This window comes from Anomaloglossus baeobatrachus, chromosome 4, assembly GCF_048569485.1.
Source record: "Anomaloglossus baeobatrachus isolate aAnoBae1 chromosome 4, aAnoBae1.hap1, whole genome shotgun sequence".
NCBI lineage: Eukaryota > Metazoa > Chordata > Amphibia > Anura > Aromobatidae > Anomaloglossus > Anomaloglossus baeobatrachus.
The window spans coordinates 678,249,804-678,270,027 of record NC_134356.1 but is presented as its reverse complement, the minus strand read 5'-3'; the positions used below and the strand labels follow the sequence as shown (position 1 = coordinate 678,270,027).

Sequence of the window (20,224 nt, the reverse complement as noted above, 5' to 3'; positions counted from 1 at the left end):
GTATCTGTTCTTGGCTGAGTGAGTACCACCGTGCCCTCTGGCACCGCGCTGCCCCCGCGACCCTGCACCTCACCTACCCTGCATTCCTCCCTTCACCTTACCGGGCCCCGGGACCACCAACCCCTACCCACGGAGGGGAAAACATCCCAGCTACTCCCTAACAACGCTCCCGGGATCCCCGTCACCAGCAGCGGTGGTGCCCCAACCTCACCACGACCCGTGGGTGGCGTCACAAACCAAATTCCCAGGCCAAGCCAACCCCTTTCACTCACGGGCGAGGAGCGCCGCTCGAGTCCCCGGATCCGGCCCACAACTCGAGCCACCGAGCAGCAGCCGCAGCAGCAGCAGCCGGACCCGAGCCACGAGCGCGATCGAGCAGCGCATCCCCCGCCCGCGACACACACAATAAATGGCTATTGGCTGTCGGGGTCCTGCACACAATAGATGGCTGTCAAGGTCCCACACACAATAGATGGCTGTCGAGGTCCCGCACACAATAGATGGCTGTTGGCTGTCAGGGTCCCACACACAATAGATGGCTGTTGGCTGTCGAGGTCCCACACAGAAAGGATGGCTGTCAGCTGTAGGGGTCCCACACACAATAGATAGCTGTCGGGGTCCTGCACACAGTAGATGGCTGTCGGCTGTCGAGGTCCCGCACATAATAGATGGCTGTCGGCTGTTGAGGTCCCACACACTACAGATGGCTGTCGGCTGTCGGGGTCCCACACGCAATAGATGACTGTTGGATGTCAGGGTCCCACACTCAATAGATGGCTGTCGGCTGTCAAGATCCCACACACAATTGATGGCTGTCGGCTGTTGAGGTCCCACACACAATAGATGGCTGTCGGGGTCCCACACACAAGGGATGGCTGTCGGCTGTTGAGGTCCCACACACAATAGATGGCTGTTGGGGTCCCACACACAAGGGATGGCTGTCGGCTGTCAGTGTCCCGCACACAATAGATGGCTGTCAGGGTCCCGCACACAATAGATAGCTGTCAGCTGTTGGGGTCCCACACACAATAGATGGCTGTTGGCTGTCGAGGTCTCGCACACAATAGATGGCTGTCGGGGTCCCGCACAAAATAGATGGTTGTCAGGGTCCCGCACACAATAGATGGCTGTCAGGGTCCCGCACACAAATGATGGCTGTCAGGGTCCCAAACACAATAGATGGCTGTCGGGGTGCCGCACATAATAGATAGCTAATAATAATAATAATAATAATCTTTATTTCTATAGCGCCAACATATTCCGCAGCGCTTTACAATTCAGGAGGCTCATATACATATACATATCATATACATAAACATATACAAACAAGTAACAATTATAGAAGATACAATATTTAAAAGGAAAAATGGCAACCCTGCTCGTGAGAGCTTACAATCTACAATGAAATGGGGGGAGGGGCAAGGTACAAGTGCTTATTTACAATGACAATCCAGCCATCTCATCGGGGATAGATAATGGCTGGATTGTCATTGCTGTCGGATGTTGAGGTCCCACACACAATAGATGGATGTCAGCTGTTGGGGTCTCCCACACACAATAGATGGCTGTCGGATGTCGAGGTCCCGCACACAATAGATGGCTGTCGGATGTCTGAGTCCCACAAACAATAAATGCATGTCAGCTCTTCTTTAGTCTTCTTCGTTCTCAGATTTCCCCATGGGACATGGGGCTTGGCGCATGTCAATGTCATACGTGAATGCCTATGTGACCGTATAGAACGCACAACATACCATCAAAGTGAATGAGGTGTGTCACGCCCCATGTGACTGTTTCGGGTTGAGTAGGTGCCAGCGCCTGCCCAAGGTCTTGAAGGGTAAAGACAAAAGGAGGAGCCAATCATTGTGCCCCCAAAATAACTCAACACAAAGCCATTAATGTCTACACCACTGGCAGAAAAAAGTGAGTACACCCCTAAATGAAAATGGCCAAAATGTGCCTAATAAGCCATTTTCTCACCTTGGTGTCATGTGACTCATTAGTGTTGCAAAGTCTCAGGTGTGAATGGCAAAGAATTCTCTGAGAATCTGAGAAAAATAATTGTTGCTCTATATAAAGTTAGCCGAGGCTATAAAAAGATTGTCACCACCCTGACACTGAGCTGCAGCATGGTGGCCAAGACCATACAGAGGTATAACAAGAGAGGAATCACTCAGACCAGGCCTCACCATGGTGGAACAAAGAGGGTGATGGCATGTGGCTCAGAGTCATATCCAGAGGTCAGCTTAAGGATAGACAGCTGAGTGTTGCCAGCATTGCTGCAGAGGTTACAGGGCTGGGGGTCCGCCTGTCAGTGCTCAGACCATACACCGCACACTGCAGAGGATACAGGGGTGGGGGGTCCGCATGTCAGTGCTCAGACCATACACCGCATACTGCAGAGGATACAGGGGTGGGGGGTCCGCCTGTCAGTGCTCAGACCATACACCGCACACTGCAGAGGTTACAGGGGTGGGGGGTCCGCCTGTCAGTGCTCAGACCATACACTCACACACTGCAGAGGATACAGGGGTAGGGGGTCCGCCTGTCAGTGCTCAGACCATACATCACACACTGCAGAGGTTACAGGGGTGGGGGTCCGTCTGTCAGTGCTCAGACCATACATCACACACTGCAGAGGTTACAGGGGTGGGGGTCCGTCTGTCAGTGCTCAGACCATACATCGCACACTGCAGAGGTTACAGGGGTGGGGGGGGTCCGTCTGTCAGTGCTCAGACCATACACCACACACTGCAAAGTTTACAGGGGTGGGGGGTCCGCCTGTCAGTGCTCAGACCATACACTGCAGAGGTTACAGGGGTGGGGAGGTCCATCTGTCAGTTATTGGACCATACACCGCACACTGCAGAGGTTACAAGGGTGTGGGTCCACCTGTCAGTGCTCAGACCATGCACTGCTTCACATTGCTCTGCATGGCTGTCATCCTAGAAGGAAGCCTCTTCTAAAGATGGTGCATAAGAAAGCAGTAAACTGTTTGCTGAAGACAAGCAGACTAAGGACATGAATTACTGGAAGCGTCCTGGGGTCTGATGAGACCAAGATAAACTTATTTTGTTCAGATGGTGTTGATTGAGGAGAACAAAGACACGTGTGTCCTGCCTTCAGTCAGGCATGGTGGTGGAGGGTCAAAGTTTGGGGCTACAGATTATTGAGAGAACCATGAATTCCAACATGAACTGTGACATCCTGAAGCAGAGCAGGATCCCCTCCCTAATGACCCCAAACACCTACAAGACCACCACTGCCTCGCTACAGACACTGAGGGTAAAGGTGCTGGACCGACCGAGCGTCTCCAGACCTAAACCCTATGGAGCATCTGTGAGGCCTCCTCAGATGGAAGTTGGAGGAGCACAAGGTCTGTAAAATCCACCGGATCCGGGATGTCGTCATGGAGGATAGAAGAGGATCCAGCGGCTCCTGTGAAGCTCTAGTGACCTTTATGCCCAAGAGAGATAAAGCCATGCTGGAAAATAATGGCGGCCACACAACATATTCACACCAAGGGCATCATTTGGCAATTTTCACTTAGGGGTGTACTTGTGTCGCCCTGGGCAAGCCAGGGGTCACAGGTCACAACACCACCACACCCCACACTCCAGGTAGGCACATCACAGCTAAACTACAAATCCTTGTTGCCTTCCTCCCGAGGCTGATGATTCACACCAGGGGGTGGGCCAGGCGGTTGGCTCCGCCCACCAAGGAGATCACAGCTCTGGAGGCAGGAAGTACCAGGCAGTTAAGCCCAGGCAGGGCAAGAGTGAACAGGAGTCAGCTCAGGGGGAGCTTGAGTGAGGAGCTAAAGTAAACAACAGAGGAGTGAAAGTGAAGGAAGAAAAGCCTGAAGGGTCCAGCTTTGTGGAGGGCCAGAACAGCAAGGTCAGCGACGGCGGTGACTGTCTGGAGGGGGACCGTTTGGAAGTTCCTGGAAGGACCCCGTTGGCTGTGTGCCCGGTGGTCTGGAGCAGTGTTCCGAAGGACAGTCAGCACCAGGGCAGGGGCCTCTCGGACCCCGGCAAGGCTAGGAGTCGCCAAATTTGCCGAATCCGTCAGTGAAGGGGACGTAGATCCCCCAGCAACCAAGTCCCGATTGACGGCAACAGCCCAACCTGAAGCAGAGAGACACCGCCACCGCCAAGGCACCAGTTTCTCAGGGCCAGCGCCTGCGGGCAAAGTGTAGAGCTCCTCCGGCCCAGATTGTAGTCGGGGAGCGGGTAACCGGAGGGAATCCACCGCTACCACAAGTCAACCATAGGAAGAGGGACATCACCGTCACCTACCGGGAGTGCAGGTGCAGCCGTCTGTGGGACCATCCTACCAGCCGTTTGGTTTACCGTACAAACTGTGTCCATGTCTCAGGCTGAGTGAGTACCACAGTGCCGCAAGGCACAGCGCTGCCCCCGCGTCCCTGCGCCCACCAGGCCCCGCACCTCACAAACCATCACCGGGCCCCGGGATCACCAACCCCTACCCACGGAGGGGCAACACAACACCCAACCAACAATCCCCTTTCACTCACGGGCGAGGAGTGTCGCTCGAGAAACCCTGGGATCCGGCCCACAGCTCGAGCCACCACTGAGCAGCTGCTGGACCCGAGCAGAAGGGGTGAGCGCGGTGTGCTGACACCCTCCTCCCCGCCCGCGACATACTCACTTTTGTTGCCAGCGATTTAGACATCTATGGCTGTGTGTTGAGTTATTTACACTGTTACACAAGCTGCGCACTGACACTGCACATTGTATGACAGGGTCAGATCTGCAGTGTTCTTCCAGGAAAAGGTATAATAAATTATTCACAAAAAATGTAAGGGGTGTACTCACTTTTGTGATATACTGTATTTTGTATCATACATATACTATAACATTTCCCATATTCTGATCCATTACTAACTTTGTAAAATGAGGAGGAATTGCAGCATCAGACAAAGGACTCTTTTCAGTATCACCGAGCAAAAGTGCTGATGTGGCAGAAGAAGTCTCCGACCCTGACGGCCGATGTGACCGCGCTGCGAGTACAGGACTGAAGACGACACAAACACACACTTATACCGTATATATCTGTGTAATGGAAGACCTGGAATAATACAGAAGAAACTATTTAAGAAAAAAAAATTAAAAAATCCATCTTGCATTGGCCGGGAATCGAACCCGGGCCTCCCGCGTGGCAGGCGAGAATTCTACCACTGAACCACCAATGCTTAGATGCTGACCTGTCCTTGCAATAGACCTTCTTTTTTGTGTCTTGTAGCATTGATTAAGGGTTTTTTTTACTCCTAATTCTTTAAAATTGCTCATCTGCTTCACAAATTTTGCTCTAAATAAAAAATGTTCCTTATTTTTGTCTCTAATCCTTTTTGAGACTTTTTAGTTGCCCCAAAAAAGTTGCACGTTCAGCTGAAATATTAGGATCCTTCATCAGGACATTTGTTAATGTGATGATCCTGATGAAGGAGGGCTACTCCGAAACACATAGAATAAAGCCACATCTTGAAGATCCAGCCCTCACCTTTATTACACAGTAGAGCGACAATTAACCCTTTCCACTGCTACCGGTTATCACAAAGTATCCTGCTAGTTTTACAAGGTTTCTTCCAGTGGTTGTGTCTGATACACCCCCCCCCCCCCAGGTGAGCAAAACCTAAATTGTAGGTTCACTTTACCTCACAGGGAAGAAACCTATTTTTGCGCTTTTGTTTCCTCCTATTCTACCTAACCAACTGAACTTTCAGCGTGTCCCTCTCTCACACCACCTCCTCATCTCGCTCCTATCTGTCGTGATCCCCCAAGGTTCAGTTCTAGGACCCCTACTGTTCTCCATCTACACCTTCGGCCTGGGACAGCTCATAGAGTCCCATGGCTTCCAGTATCACCTCTACGCTGGTGATACGCAGATCTACCTCTCTGAACCTGACATCACCTCCCTACTAACAAAAATCCCACAATGTCTGTCTGCTATTTCATCCTTTTTCTCTGCTCGATTTCTAAAACCGAACATGGACAAAACAGAATTCATCATCTTTCCTCCATCTCACTCTACCACTCCACCTGACAAATCCATCAAAGTCAATGGCTGCTCACTCACCCCAGTCTCGTAAGTTCGCTGTCTCAGAGTAGCCCTCAACTCTGCTCTATTCTTCAAGCTGCACATCAAAAAATATCTCCCAGATCCGTACATCCCCTAACCAAAAATATGCAAAAACACTAGTGTATGTGTGGCGCCCCTGAACCGGTCAGGCACCACTGAGTACTGCACCCATGCTGGGACAGTGCTTCCAGGTAATCCTAAAGGCTAGAATGAGGTGTGTACGCACAGACACATAGCAACCAGTTCTCCCACACCTTTAGAGGGGACCCTTGGGTAGTCTCCAGAGAGGGCAAGCCTTCAATTCTTTTCAAGGGGGGTAGTGGAGGGGCTGGGAGCTAAAGTGCAGAGGTTGTCAGGGAAACGAAGAGAGCCAGTCTGGTAGTGGAGCGCGGCGGTTGCTAGGCAGACACGCGCACTCACACTAGTCACACCCTGCGCGGTGTAGTAACAGTTGGCGGGGGAGAACGGTTACCGGGTCAGTCAGTCAGTCAGAGAGGACGGGGGCTGCCTGTGACTAGGCACGTACGGGGAACAGGTCCAAGAGCAGACTTCAGTTTTAACTATCTGCTAAACCTGCCGGTGAGGGGAACTACAAGTACCTCACCAACCACACAGAGTCCGAGCCTCAGCAGCAACGCAGGGACCCATAAGGAGACAGAGCTTGAAGCCATCTCACCTGGTCCATACTGCCGGCGAACGGTCCAAAAAGGGGAGAAAAGGCAGTAGCGACTCCCTGGATAGACCCCACGGTACTTCAAGTCAGGGGTTATCCGAACACAGAAGTGCTAGGAAGGCGAGCTAACTAGATACCCTCAGACTGGTCCGAAGGAGCCCCTGATTCTTACCAGGTTAATCACAGCATCGCCCGGGTCAGCTCACCACAACAACATCTGAGTGAGTAAAAAGCAGTTGAAAGACTTTTAGACTGAGCCTGAGTTATTCCTGACCCGCTATTCTACACACCTGAGCCCCTGGGGCCTGGCCTCACTCACGGGAGGCCACACCATCAGACTGCAGACCCCATCAGCCCCAGACGCTCATAAAATCTGCAGTGGTGGTCATCCATATCCCTGATCGCAAGCCGTGAGTGGTGTCACGACACATACAAAAACTGACATACCTGTTTGCCATATACAGAAGAAGACTCTGTGGCGTCCCTGAAGCTGGATCGGTATCCCTTGGGCGACACATATGCCCTCATCATCTCCCGCCTGGACTACTGCAACCTCCTGCTCTGCGGCCTCTCTTCTAAAGGCCCTGTCACACACACAGATAAATCTTTGGCAGATCTGTGGTTGCAGTGAAATTGTGGACATTCAGTGCCAGGTTTGTGGCTGTGTATAAATGGAACAATATGTCCATGATTTCACTGCAACCACAGATCTGCCAAAGATTTATCTGTGTGTGTGACGGGGCCTTAACACTCTTGCATCCCTCCAATCTGTCCTAAACTCTGCCATCCGACTAAACCACCTGTCAACCGGTTATTCCCCAGTCTCTCCTCTCTGCCAATCCCTTCACTGACTTTCCATTGTTCGGCCCCAGTTCAAAACCCTAACCATGACCTACAAAGCCATCCACAACTTGTCTCCTCCATACATCTGTGACCTAGTCTCCCGGTACTTACCCACATGCAACCTCAGATCCTCACAAGATCTCCTCTTCCCACAATCGCATACAAGATTTCTCCTGTGCCTCCCCCCTGCTCTGGAACGCTCTACCCCAACATATCAGACTCTTACCTACTGTGTAAACCTTCAAAAGGAACCTGAAGACCCACCTATTCAGACAAGCCTACAACCTTCCAATAACCCTCAGACCAGTACACCACTGGGCAACCACCTCTGTCCTCACCTACTGTATCTTCATCCATCCCCTATAGACTGTGAGCTCTCGTGGGCAGGGTCCTCTCTCCTCCTGTATCCTTCTCCATCCCCTGTAGACTGTGAGCCCTCACGGGCAGGGTCCTCTCTCCTCCTGTATCTTCACCTATCCCCTGTAGACTGTGAGCCCTCGCGGGCAGGGTCCTCTCTCCTCCTGTATCCTTCTCCATCCACTGTAGACTGTGAGCCCTCACGGGCAGGGTCCTCTCTCCTCCTGTATCCATCTCCATCCCCTGTAGACTGTGAGCCCTCGCGGGCAGGTTCCTCTCTCCTCCTGTATCCTTCTCCATCCCCTGTAGACTGTGAGCTCTCGAGGGCAGGGTCCTCTCTCCTCCTGTATCCTTCTCCATCCCCTGTAGACTGTGAGCCCTCACGGGCAGGGTCCTTTCTCCTCCTGTATCCTCATCTATCCCCTGTAGACTGTGAGCCCTCGCGGGCAGGTTCCTCTCTCCTCCTGTATCCTTCTCCATCCCCTGTAGACTGTGAGCTCTCGAGGGCAGGGTCCTCTCTCCTCCTGTATCCTTCTCCATCCCCTGTAGACTGTGAGCCCTCGCGGGCAGGGTCCTCTCTCCTCCTGTATCCATCTCCATCCCCTGTAGACTGTGAGCCCTCGCGGGCAGGTTCCTCTCTCCTCCTGTATCCTTCTCCATCCCCTGTAGACTGTGAGCCCTCACGGGCAGGGTCCTCTCTCCTCCGGTATCCTTCTCCATCCCCTGTAGACTGTGAGCCCTGACGGGCAGGTTCCTCTCTCCTCCTGTATCCTTCTCCATCCCCTGTAGACTGTGAGCCCTCACGGGCAGGGTCCTCTCTCCTCCTGTACCCTCACCTATCCCCTGTAGACTGTGAGCCCTCGTGGGCAGGGTCCTCTCTCCTATTGTATCCTCACCTATCCCCTGTAGACTGTGAGCCCTCGCGGGCAGGGTCCTCTCTCCTCCTGTATCCTCACCTATCCCCTGTAGTCTGTGAGCCCTCGTGGGCAGGGTCCTCTCTCCTCTTGTATCCTTCTCCATCCCCTGTAGACTGTGAGCCCTTGCGGGCAGGGTCCTCTCTCCTCCTGTATCCTTCTCCATCCCCTGTAGACTGTGAGCCCTCGCGGGCAGGTTCCTCTCTCCTCCTGGACCTGTCTGTGCCTGGTATTGTTCTTTCTACTCATCTCTGTTATGTATGACCTTTTTCACATGTAAAGAGCCATGGAATAAATGGTGCTTTAATAATAATAATAATAATAATAATAATAATAATAATAATAATAATAATAATAATAAATAATACAAATTATTTTCAGACTCTGTGTTATAATATCGCTGGAAAAAAATTATCTTGCATTGGCCGGGAATCGAACCCAGGCCTCCCGCGTGGCAGGCGAGAATTCTACCACTGAACCACCAATGCTTAGATGCAGACAACTTTTTAAAAAACTTTTAAAAAGAGTTTCAAACTGAATGAAAAAAAATTTCTTCGTTGAGAGAAGGCAAAACCTCGGCCGGTCACTGAGCCTCGCTACGTCTCCATTTTTCTATCTAGGTTTTGGTTTTGTTTTTTTAAACTGAGTCACAGACTGAACTGTGATGACAATCTGCTCCTAATAAAGGGGGGAAATCCATCCAACTTGTGCAAACAGGAAAAATGACTGATGTTCTTTACGAGTCCTCACAATAGTAAGAGCGGACAGCAAATTCTCTCTCCATTTGTCTTTCTGCCCCTTCTCTTTCTCTCTTTCCATGTCTCTTACTTTTCTCTCTCTTTGTCTGTCTCTGTCTCTTCCCCCTATCTCTCCTCTCTCCCTCTCTCTTATTCTCTTTTCTTTCTCCCCCCTCTTTTACTCTCTCTCTTGTTTTCTCTCTTTCTTTCTAGACTGTGAGCCCTCACAGGCAGGGTCCTCTCTCCTCCTGTACCCTCACCTATCCCCTGTAGACTGTGAGCCCTCGCGGGCAGGGTCCTCTCTCCTCCTGTATCCATCTCCATCCCCTGTAGATTGTGAGCCCTCGCGGGCAGGTTCCTCTCTCCTCCTGTATCCTTCTCCATCCCCTGTAGACTGTGAGCCCTCGCGGGCAGGGTCCTCTCTCCTCCTGTATCCATCTCCATCCCCTGTAGATTGTGAGCCCTCGCGGGCAGGTTCCTCTCTCCTCCTGTATCCTTCTCCATCCCCTGTAGACTGTGAGCCCTCACGGGCAGGGTCCTCTCTCCTCCTGTATCCTCATCTATCCCCTGTAGACTGTGAGCAATCGCGGGCAGGGTCCTCTCTCCTCCTGTATCTTCACCTATCCCCTGTAGACTGTGAGCCCTCGCGGGCAGGGTCCTCTCTCCTCCTGTATGCTTCTCCATCCCCTGTAGACTGTGAGCCCTCACGGGCAGGGTCCTCTCTCCTCCTGTATCCATCTCCATCCCCTGTAGACTGTGAGCCCTCGCGGGCAGGTTCCTCTCTCCTCCTGTATCCTTCTCCATCCCCTGTAGACTGTGAGCCCTCACGGGCAGGGTCCTCTCTCCTCCTGTATCCTTCTCCATCCCCTGTAGACTGTGAGCCCTCGCAGGCAGGGTCCTCTCTCCTCCTGTATCCTTCTCCATCCCCTGTAGACTGTGAGCTCTCGCGGGCAGGGTCCTCTCTCCTCCTGTATCCTTCTCCATCCCCTGTAGATTGTGAGCTCTCACAGGCAGGGTCCTCTCTCCTCCTGTATCCTTCTCCATCCCCTGTAGACTGTGAGCCCTCACGGGCAGGGTCCTCTCTCCTCCTGTATCCTTCTCCATCCCCTGTAGACTGTGAGCCCTGACGGGCAGGGTCCTCTCTCCTCCTGTATCCTTCTCCATCCCCTGTAGACTGTGGGCCCTCACGGGCAGGGTCCTCTCTCCTCCTGTATCCTTCTCCATCCCCTGTAGACTGTGAGCCCTCACGGGCAGGGTCCTCTTTCCTCCTGTATCCTCATCTATCCCCTGTAGACTGTGAGCAATCGCGGGCAGGGTCCTCTCTCCTCCTGTATCCTCACCTATCCCCTGTAGACTGTGAGCCCTCGCGGGCAGGGTCCTCTCTCCTCCTGTATCCATCTCCATCCCCTGTAGACTGTGAGCCCTCGCGGGCAGGTTCCTCTCTCCTCCTGTATCCATCTCCATCCCCTGTAGACTGTGAGCCCTCGTGGGCAGGGTCCTCTCTCCTCCTGTACCCTCACCTATCCCCTGTAGACTGTGAGCCCTCGCGGGCAGGTTCCTCTCTCCTCCTGTATCCTTCTCCATCCCCTGTAGACTGTGAGCCCTCACGGGCAGGGTCCTCTCTCCTCCTGTATCCTTCTCCATCCCCTGTAGACTGTGAGCCCTCGCAGGCAGGGTCCTCTCTCCTCCTGTATCCTTCTCCATCCCCTGTAGACTGTGAGCTCTCGCGGGCAGGGTCCTCTCTCCTCCTGTATCCTTCTCCATCCCCTGTAGATTGTGAGCTCTCACAGGCAGGGTCCTCTCTCCTCCTGTATCCTTCTCCATCCCCTGTAGACTGTGAGCCCTCACGGGCAGGGTCCTCTCTCCTCCTGTATCCTTCTCCATCCCCTGTAGACTGTGAGCCCTGACGGGCAGGGTCCTCTCTCCTCCTGTATCCTTCTCCATCCCCTGTAGACTGTGGGCCCTCACGGGCAGGGTCCTCTCTCCTCCTGTATCCTTCTCCATCCCCTGTAGACTGTGAGCCCTCACGGGCAGGGTCCTCTTTCCTCCTGTATCCTCATCTATCCCCTGTAGACTGTGAGCAATCGCGGGCAGGGTCCTCTCTCCTCCTGTATCCTCACCTATCCCCTGTAGACTGTGAGCCCTTGCAGGCAGGGTCCTCTCTCCTCCTGTACCCTCACCTATCCCCTGTAGACTGTGAGCCCTCGCGGGCAGGGTCCTCTCTCCTCCTGTATCCATCTCCATCCCCTGTAGACTGTGAGCCCTCGCGGGCAGGTTCCTCTCTCCTCCTGTATCCTTCTCCATCCCCTGTAGACTGTGAGCCCTCACGGGCAGGGTCCTCTCTCCTCCTGTATTCTCATCTATCCCCTGTAGACTGTGAGCCCTCGCGGGCAGGTTCCTCTCTCCTCCTGTATCCTTCTCCATCCCCTGTAGACTGTGAGCCCTCGCGGGCAGGATCCTCTCTCCTCCTGTATCCATCTCCATCCCCTGTAGACTGTGAGCCCTCGCGGGCAGGTTCCTCTGTGACGCCCTGGGCAAGCCAGGGGTCACAGGTCATTACACCACCACACCCTACACCCCAGTTAGGAACACACAGCTAACCACAAAATCCTTGTTGCCTTCCTCCAGGGGCTGATGTTCACACCAGGGGGTGGGCCAGGCCACCGAGGAGTTCACAGCTCTGGAGGCGGGAAGAACCAGGCAGTTTTTAGTCAGGGAGAGCTTGAGTGAGGAGTAAACAAGTAGAGAAGCTGAAGGAAGGTGAAAGGTGACAGAAAGAAAGCCTGAAGTGAGTCCAGCTGTGTGCAGGACAGGGTCAGCAAGGTCAGCAGACGACGGTGACTGTCTGGAGAGGTGACCGTTCGGGAGTTCCTGGAAGGACCGCGGACGGGTGGTGACCCGGCGGTCTGGAGCAGCGTGCAAAGGACAGTCAGCACCAGGGCAGGGGCCTCTCGGACCCCGGCAAGGCTAGGAGTCGCCAAATTTGCCGAATCCATCAGTGAAGGGGACGTAGATCCCCCAACAACCAAGTCCCGATTGAAGGCAACAGCTCAACCATTACAGTAGAGACACCGCCACCGCCAGGGCACCAGTTTCTAAGGGCCAGCGCCTGCGGGCAAAGAGTAGAGCTCCTCCGGTCCAGCTTGAAGCCGGGGAGCGGGTTACCGGTGGGAACCCATCGCTACCAACACACGAACATTAGGTGCAGGACAAAGGGACATCACCGTTACCTACTGGGGACCGCAAGTGCAGCCGTCCGTGGGAACCGTCTTTCCAGCCGTATGGTTTACCGTAAAACTGTGTCAACGTCTCAGGCTGAGTGAGTACCACAGTGCCGCAAGGCACAGCGCTGCCCCCGCGTCCCCGCTCCCACCAGGCCCTGCATCTAACCCCATCACCGGGCCCCGGGATCACCAACCCCTACCCACGGAGGGGCAACACAACAACTCGCTGCTATACATCATCACTCCCGGGATCCCCATACAAAGCAGCAGTGGTGAAATCACCACAACCGTGGGTGGCGTCACGGACAATATCCCAACACCCAAATCCCCTTTCACTTACGGGCGAGGAGCGCCGCTCGAGAACCCCCGGGATCCGGCCCACAGCTCGAGCCACCACTGAGCAGCAGCAGCCGGACCCGAGCAGAGGGGTGAGCGCGGTGCTGACACCCTCCTCCCCGCCCGCGACACCTCTCTCCTCCTGTATCCTTCTCCATCCCCTGTAGACTGTGAGCCCTCACGGGCAGGGTCCTCTCTCCTCCTGTATCCTTCTCCATCCCCTGTAGACTGTGAGCCCTCACGGGCAGGGTCCTCTCTCCTCCTGTATCCTTCTCCATCCCCTGTAGACTGTGAGCTCTCGCGGGCAGGTTCCTCTCTTCTCCTGTATCCTTCTCCATCCCCTATAGACTGTGAGCTCTCACAGGCAGGGTCCTCTCTCCTCCTGTATCCTTCTCCATCCCCTGTAGACTGTGAGCCCTCACGGGCAGGTTTCTCTCTCCTCCTGTATCCTTCTCCATCCCCTGTAGACTGTGAGCCCTCACGGGCAGGGTCCTCTCTCCTCCTGTATCCTTCTCCATCCCCTGTAGACTGTGAGCCCTGACGGGCAGGTTTCTCTCTCCTCCTGTATCCTTCTCCATCCCCTGTAGACTGTGAGCCCTCACGGGCAGGGTCCTCTTTCCTCCTGTACCCTCACCTATCCCCTGTAGACTGTGAGCCCTCATGGGCAGGGTCCTCTCTCCTCCTGTATCCTTCTCCATCCCCTGTAGACTGTGAGCTCTCACGGGCAGGGTCCTCTCTTTTCCTGTATCCTTCTCCATCCCCTGTAGACTGTGAGCCCTCGCGGGCAGGTTCCTCTCTCCTCCTGGACCTGTCTGTGCCTGGTATTGTTCTTTCTACTCATCTCTGTTATGTATGACCTTTTTCACATGTAAAGAGCCATGGAATAAATGGTGCAATAATAATAATAATAATAATAATAATAATAATAATAATAATAATAATAATAATAATAATAAATAATAATACAAATTATTTTCAGACTCTGTGTTATAATATCGCTGTAAAAAAATTATCTCGCATTGGCCGGGAATCAAACCCGGGCCTCCCGCGTGGCAGGCGAGAATTCTACCACTGAACCACCAATGCTTAGATACAGACAACATTTTAAAAAACTTTTAAAAAGAGTTTCAAACTGAATGAAAAAAAATTTCTCCGTTGAGAGAAGGCAAAACCTCGGCCGGTCACTGAGCCTCACTACGTCTCCATTTTTCTATCTAGGTTTTGGTTTTGTTTTTTTAAACTGAGTCACAGCCTGAACTGTGATGACAATCTGCTGCTAATAAAGGGGGGAAATCCATCCAACTTGTGCAAACAGGAAAAATGACTGATGTTCTTTACGAGTCCTCACAATAGTAAGAGCGGACAGCAAATTCTCTCTCCATTTGTCTTTCTGCCCCTTCTCTTTCTCTCTTTCCATGTCTCTTACTTTTCTCTCTCTGTCTCTGTCTCTTCCCCCTATCTCTCCTCTCTCCCTCTCTCTTATTCTCTTTTCTTTCTCCCCCCTCTTTTACTCTCTTGTTTTCTCTCTTTCTTTCTCCTCTCTGTCTCTTCCCCCTCTCTTGCCCTATCTCTCCTGTGTCTCTCTCACTTATTCTCTTTTCTTTCTCTCCTCCCTTTCTCCCTATCCTTCTCTCTCACCGATCACTCCCTCTCTAGTTCCCTTTCTCTCTTGCTCCCCCTTCTCTTTCTTTCTCCTCTCTATTTCTGACACACACCCCTCTGTTTCTCCCTTGCTTAATCTCTTTCTTTCCTTCCCCTCTCTCTTTCTCGCTCTCTCATTTTTTCTCTGTCCCTTTTTTTCTCCTCTCTGACTCTACCCCCATTTCTCCTTTCTCTTTATCTCCCTCTCTCTATCTTATTCTCTTTTCTTTTTTATCCTCTCTCTCTTTCTCTCCCCTTTCTCTTTCTTTCTCGTTTTCTCTCTCTCTCTTTCTTTCTCCACTCTCTGTCTCTGACTTTTCCCCCTCTCTTGCCCTTTTTCTCCTCACTATTTATCTCCCTCTCTCTTGCTTACTCTCTTTTCATCCTCTCTCTTCCCTTTCTCCCTATTATTCCTCTCACCGATCTCTCTCTAATTACCTCTCTCTCTCTTTCTTTCTTTTTCCTCTCTGTGTCTCAGGCTCTTCCCCCTCTCTTGCCTTCTCTCCTCTATTTCATTCTCCTTTCTTTCTTTCTTTCTTTCCTCCCTGTTCTTCCTCTCACAGATCTCTCTCTATTTCCCTCTCTCTTTCTCTCTCTCTGACTCTTGCGCCATCTTGCCTTCTCTCCTCTCTCTCATTCTCCTTTCTTTCTTTCTTTCTTTCCTCCCTATTCTTCCTCTCACAGATCTCTCTCTATTTCCCTCTCTCTCTCTCTCTCTGGCTCTTCCCCCTCTCATGCCTTCTCTCCTCTATTTCATTCTCTTTTCTTTCTTTCTTTCTTTCTTTCTTTCTTTCTTTCTTTCTTTCTTTCTTTCTTTCTCTTTCTTTCTTTCTTTCTTTCCTCCCTTTCTCCCTATTCTTCCTCTCACAGATCTCTCTCTATTTCCCTCTCTCTTTCTCTCTCTGGCTCTTCCCCGTCTCTTGCCTTCTCTCCTCTCTCTCATTCTCTTTTCTTTCTTTCTTTCTCTCTTTCTTCCCTTTCTCCCTATTCTTCCTCTCACAGATCTCTCTCTATTTCCCTCTCTCTTTCTCTCTCTCTGACTCTTGCGCCATCTTGCCTTCTCTCCTCTCTCTCATTCTCTTTTCTTTCTTTCTTTCTTTCTTTCTTTCTTTCTCTCTTTCTTTCTTTCCTCCCTATTCTTCCTCTCACAGATCTCTCTCTATTTCCCTCTCTCTCTTTCTTTCTCTCTCTCTGGCTCTTCCCCCTCTCTTGCCGTATCTTCTTTCTCTAATTCTTTCTTTCTCTTTCTTTCTTTCTTTCTTTCTCTCTTTCCTCCCTTTCTCCCTATTCTTCCTCTCACAGATCTCTCTCTATTTCCCTCTCTCTCTCTCTCTGGCTCTTCCCCCTCTCATGCCTTCTCTCCTCTATTTCATTCTCTTTTCTTTCTTTCTTTCTTTCTTTCCTCCCTTTCTCCCTATTCTTCCTCTCACAGATCTCTCTCTATTTCCCTCTCTCTCTGGCTCTTCCCCCTCTCATGCCTTCTCTCCTCTATTTCATTCTCTTTTCTTTCTTTCTTTCTTTCTTTCTTTCTTTCCTCCCTTTCTCCCTATTCTTCATCTCACAGATCTCTCTCTATTTCCCTCTCTCTCTCTCTCTGGCTCTTCCCCGTCTCTTGCCTTCTCTCCTTTCTCTCATTCTCTTTTCTTTCTTTCTTTCTTTCTTTCCTCCCTATTCTTCCTTTCACCGATCTCTCTATTTCCCTCTCTTGCTCCCCTCTCTCTCTCTTTTTCTTTCTCCTCTCTCCTCTCCTGCTCCTTTCTCTCCTGACTAGTGATGAGCGAGCGTCCTCGGCACTGCTCAATACTCGGCCGAGTATCGCGGGGTGCTCAGGTGCCATGCTTGAGTCCCTGCCCTGCATATTTCTTGGCTATTTAGATAGCAAATCAACATGCGTCAATTTCCTGCCATACACGGTAATGCCGCAGCATTTTAGTGCTCACTCATTGATAATAGTGACCCTTCCCCTCCCTTTTTAGCTTTGGGCTATCTCCCTCAGATCCATGAGTCTTGACTAATGGGCAATCTATGAAAACCTCTCTCCTCCTGTGCCAGTCTGTGCCTTGTATTGTTTATGATTATTGGACTTGTTCCTATTATGTATACCCCTTTCACATGTAAAGCGCCATGGAATTAATGGCGCTATAATAATAAATAATAATAATAATAATTTTGTCTGGCTCATTGATGTTGACCCCCCCACCTCCACTTCTTGTTCATTTTGGTTTCCAGAATTGGTTTTTAAGGGCTGTTATCTATATTATTATTATTTATTATTATAGCGCCATTTATTCCATGGCGCTTTACAAGTGAAAGAGGGTATACGTACAACAATCATTAACAGTACAAGACAGACTGGTACAGGAGGAGAGAGGACCCTGCCCGCGAGGGCTCACAGTCTACAGGGAATGGGTGATGGTACAGTAGGTGAGGACAGAGCTGGTTGCGCAGTGGTCTACTGGACTGAGGGCTATTGTAGGTTGTAGGCTTGTCAGAAGAGGTGGGTCTTGAGGTTCCTCTTATATCTATATGTTTTGGAACAGTGACAAAACTGTTCTCCTATTCTCTTACCATTTACTTACAAACGGAAATCATACCCAAATTGTGGCCATATTTCATTGGCCTTGTGTTTCGGCCCTCATACACATTAACCTGACATTGGCGGAACCAGGGGCGTAACGACCGCGGTCGCAGAGGTCGCCACTGCGACCGGGCCCGCAGGGTTAAAGGGGCCCGGCAGCCGCTCTGCAGAGCCGGCTGCCGGGCCCCTATGTGTAGTGCCGCTGTGTAGTGGCCAACTACGCGACCGTCAGGGGGCCGGCCTGTGAGAGGGGCTCTCTGACCTGCGGCAGAGCAAAAGTGCTCCTGCAGAGCACACGGAATCCATCCTTCCAGGACCTGCGATGATGTCAGGCCCATGTGACTGTGTGGGAGGAGACACAGGATGCCGGGGAGAAAGCAGAAGATACTGATTCCTGAACGATTTTGGACATATGACTCGTAATGAAAAAAGAGAGGACATGAGGGGTGTGCAGGGTGAGTGGCAGATGAGGGCTGCAGACTTTGACAGAAGGTTGTGAAGGGGTGCAGAGTGTTTGAGAGGGGTAAGTTGAGGTACAGGCAGCAGGGTGAGACATATGAGGGTGTAGTGTGTGTGATATGGGGGTGCAGGCTGTATGGGGAGCAGGGGTGTGACATATGGGGGCAGGGGCATAACTACTGCGGTCCTAGGGGTCGGAAGGAGAAGAGAGGTACTTGTTTTTTTATTTTGCTGGCTGCATGACGCATGGAGACCCTGGCTGCATGACACATGGAGGCCCGGGGGGGGGGGGGGGCTGGCTGCATGACACATGGAGGCCCGGGGGGGGGGGGGGGGCTGGCTGCATGACACATGGAGACCCTGGCTGCATGACACATGGAGGCCCTGGGGGGGCTGGTTGCATGACACAGAGGCCCTGGGGGGGCTGGCTGCATGACACCTGGGGGGTACTGGCTGCATGACACATGGAGGCCCAAAGGGGGGGGGCTGGCTGCATGACACCTGGGGGTACTGGCTGCATGACACATGGAGGCCCAAAGGGGGGGGGGCTGGCTGCATGACACCTGGGGGTACTGGCTGCATGACACATGGAGGCAGGGGGGGGGGGCTGGCTGCATGACACATGGAGGCCCTGGGGGGGCTGGCTGCATGACACATGGAGGCCCTGGTGGGGCTGGCTGCATGACACAGAGGCCCTGGGGGGGCTGGCTGCATGACACCTAGGGGTACTGTCTGCATGACACATGGAGGCCCAAAGGGGGGGGGGCTGGCTGCATGACACCTGGGGGTACTGGCTGCATGACACATGGAGGCAGGGGGGGGGGCTGGCTGCATGACACATGGAGGCCCTGGTGGGGCTGGCTGCATGACACAGAGGCCCTGGGGGGGCTGGCTGCATGACACCTGGGGGTACTGGCTGCATGACACATGGAGGCCCAAAGGGGGGGGGGGCTGGCTGTATGACACCTGGGGGTACTGGCTGCATGACACATGGAGGCGGGGGGGGGGGGGGGGGGCTGGCTGCATGACACATGGAGGCCCTGGTGGGTCTGGCTGCATGACACATAGAGGCCCTGGGGGGGCTGGCTGCATGACACCTGGGGGGGCTGGCTGCATGACACATGGAGGCCCTGGAGGGGCTGGCTGCAAGACACATGGAGGCCCTGGCTGCATGACACATGGAGGCCCTGGTGGGGCTGGCTGCATGACAGAGAGGCCCTGGGGGGGCTGGCTGCATGACACCTGGGGGTACTGGCTGCATGACACATGGAGGCCCAGGGGGGGGGGGGCTGGCTGTATGACACATGGAGGCCCTGGTGGGGCTGGCTGCATGACACATAGAGGCACTGGGGGGGCTGGCTGCATGACCCCTGGGGGGCTGGCTGCATGACACATGGAGGCCCTAGTGGGGCTGGCTGCATGACACAGAGGCCCTGGGGGGCTGGCTGCATGACACAGAGGCCCTGGGGGTGCTGGCTGCATGACACATTGAGGCCCAGGGGGGGTCTGGCTGTATGACACATTGAGGCCCAGGGGGGGCTGGCTGCATGACACATTGAGGCCCAGGGGGGGCTGGCTGCATGACACATTGAGGCCCTGGGGGGGCTGGCTGCATGACACATTGAGGCCCAGGGGGGGTCTGGCTGTATGACACATTGAGGCCCTGGGGGGGCTGGCTGCATGACACATGGAGGCCCTGGGGGGGCTGGCTGCATGACACATGGAGGCCCTGGGGGGGCTGGCTGCATGACACCTGGGGGGGCTGGCTGCATGATACCTGGAGGGGCTGGCTGCATGATACATGGAGGCCCTGGGGGGGCTGGCTGCATGACACCTGGGGGGGCTGGCTGCATGACATATTGAGGCCCTGGGGGGGGGGCTGGCTGCATGATACATGGAGGTCTATGGGACTGCATAATAAACATGAAGGACACCTTATACATGGACTAGGGGTGCATTATACATGGAGGTCTATGGAGCTGCATTATACAAAATGAAGGACACCTTATACATGGAATATAGGGGTGCATTATACATGGAAGAGTATGGGGCTGCATAATACAATATGATGATTTATGGGGCTGCATTATAATACATGGAGGACTATGGAGCCTACCTTATACATGGACTATGGGGGTTATAAAACATGGAGGACTGTGGTGCAGTATAAAATATGGAGAACTATGGGGTGAATTATAATACATCGAGAACTATGGGAAATGCATTGTAATACATGGAGGACTATGGGAGTGCATTCTAATATATGACGGGTTATGTGGGACCCTTTATACTATATGGAAGGCTATGTGGGGGCCATTATAGTATTTGGAAAACTATATACAAGGGGGACAAAGATACAAGCA

The 20,224-nt window shown here is 52.8% G+C and overlaps 3 non-coding genes across 3 annotated transcripts; all 3 read right to left on the bottom strand.

The window, feature by feature from the left end:
• Positions 1–5,141: 5,141 nt before the first annotated feature.
• Positions 5,142–5,212, bottom strand: TRNAG-GCC (transfer RNA glycine (anticodon GCC)). Its single transcript has one exon. It is a non-coding gene; the product is annotated as a tRNA-Gly (tRNA).
• A 4,091-nt stretch (positions 5,213–9,303) lies between these two features.
• On the bottom strand, positions 9,304–9,374 carry TRNAG-GCC (transfer RNA glycine (anticodon GCC)). The gene has a single exon. It is a non-coding gene; the product is annotated as a tRNA-Gly (tRNA).
• Positions 9,375–14,198: 4,824 nt separating this feature from the next.
• TRNAG-GCC (transfer RNA glycine (anticodon GCC)) lies at positions 14,199–14,269 on the bottom strand. Its single transcript has one exon. It is a non-coding gene; the product is annotated as a tRNA-Gly (tRNA).
• Positions 14,270–20,224: the final 5,955 nt, after the last annotated feature.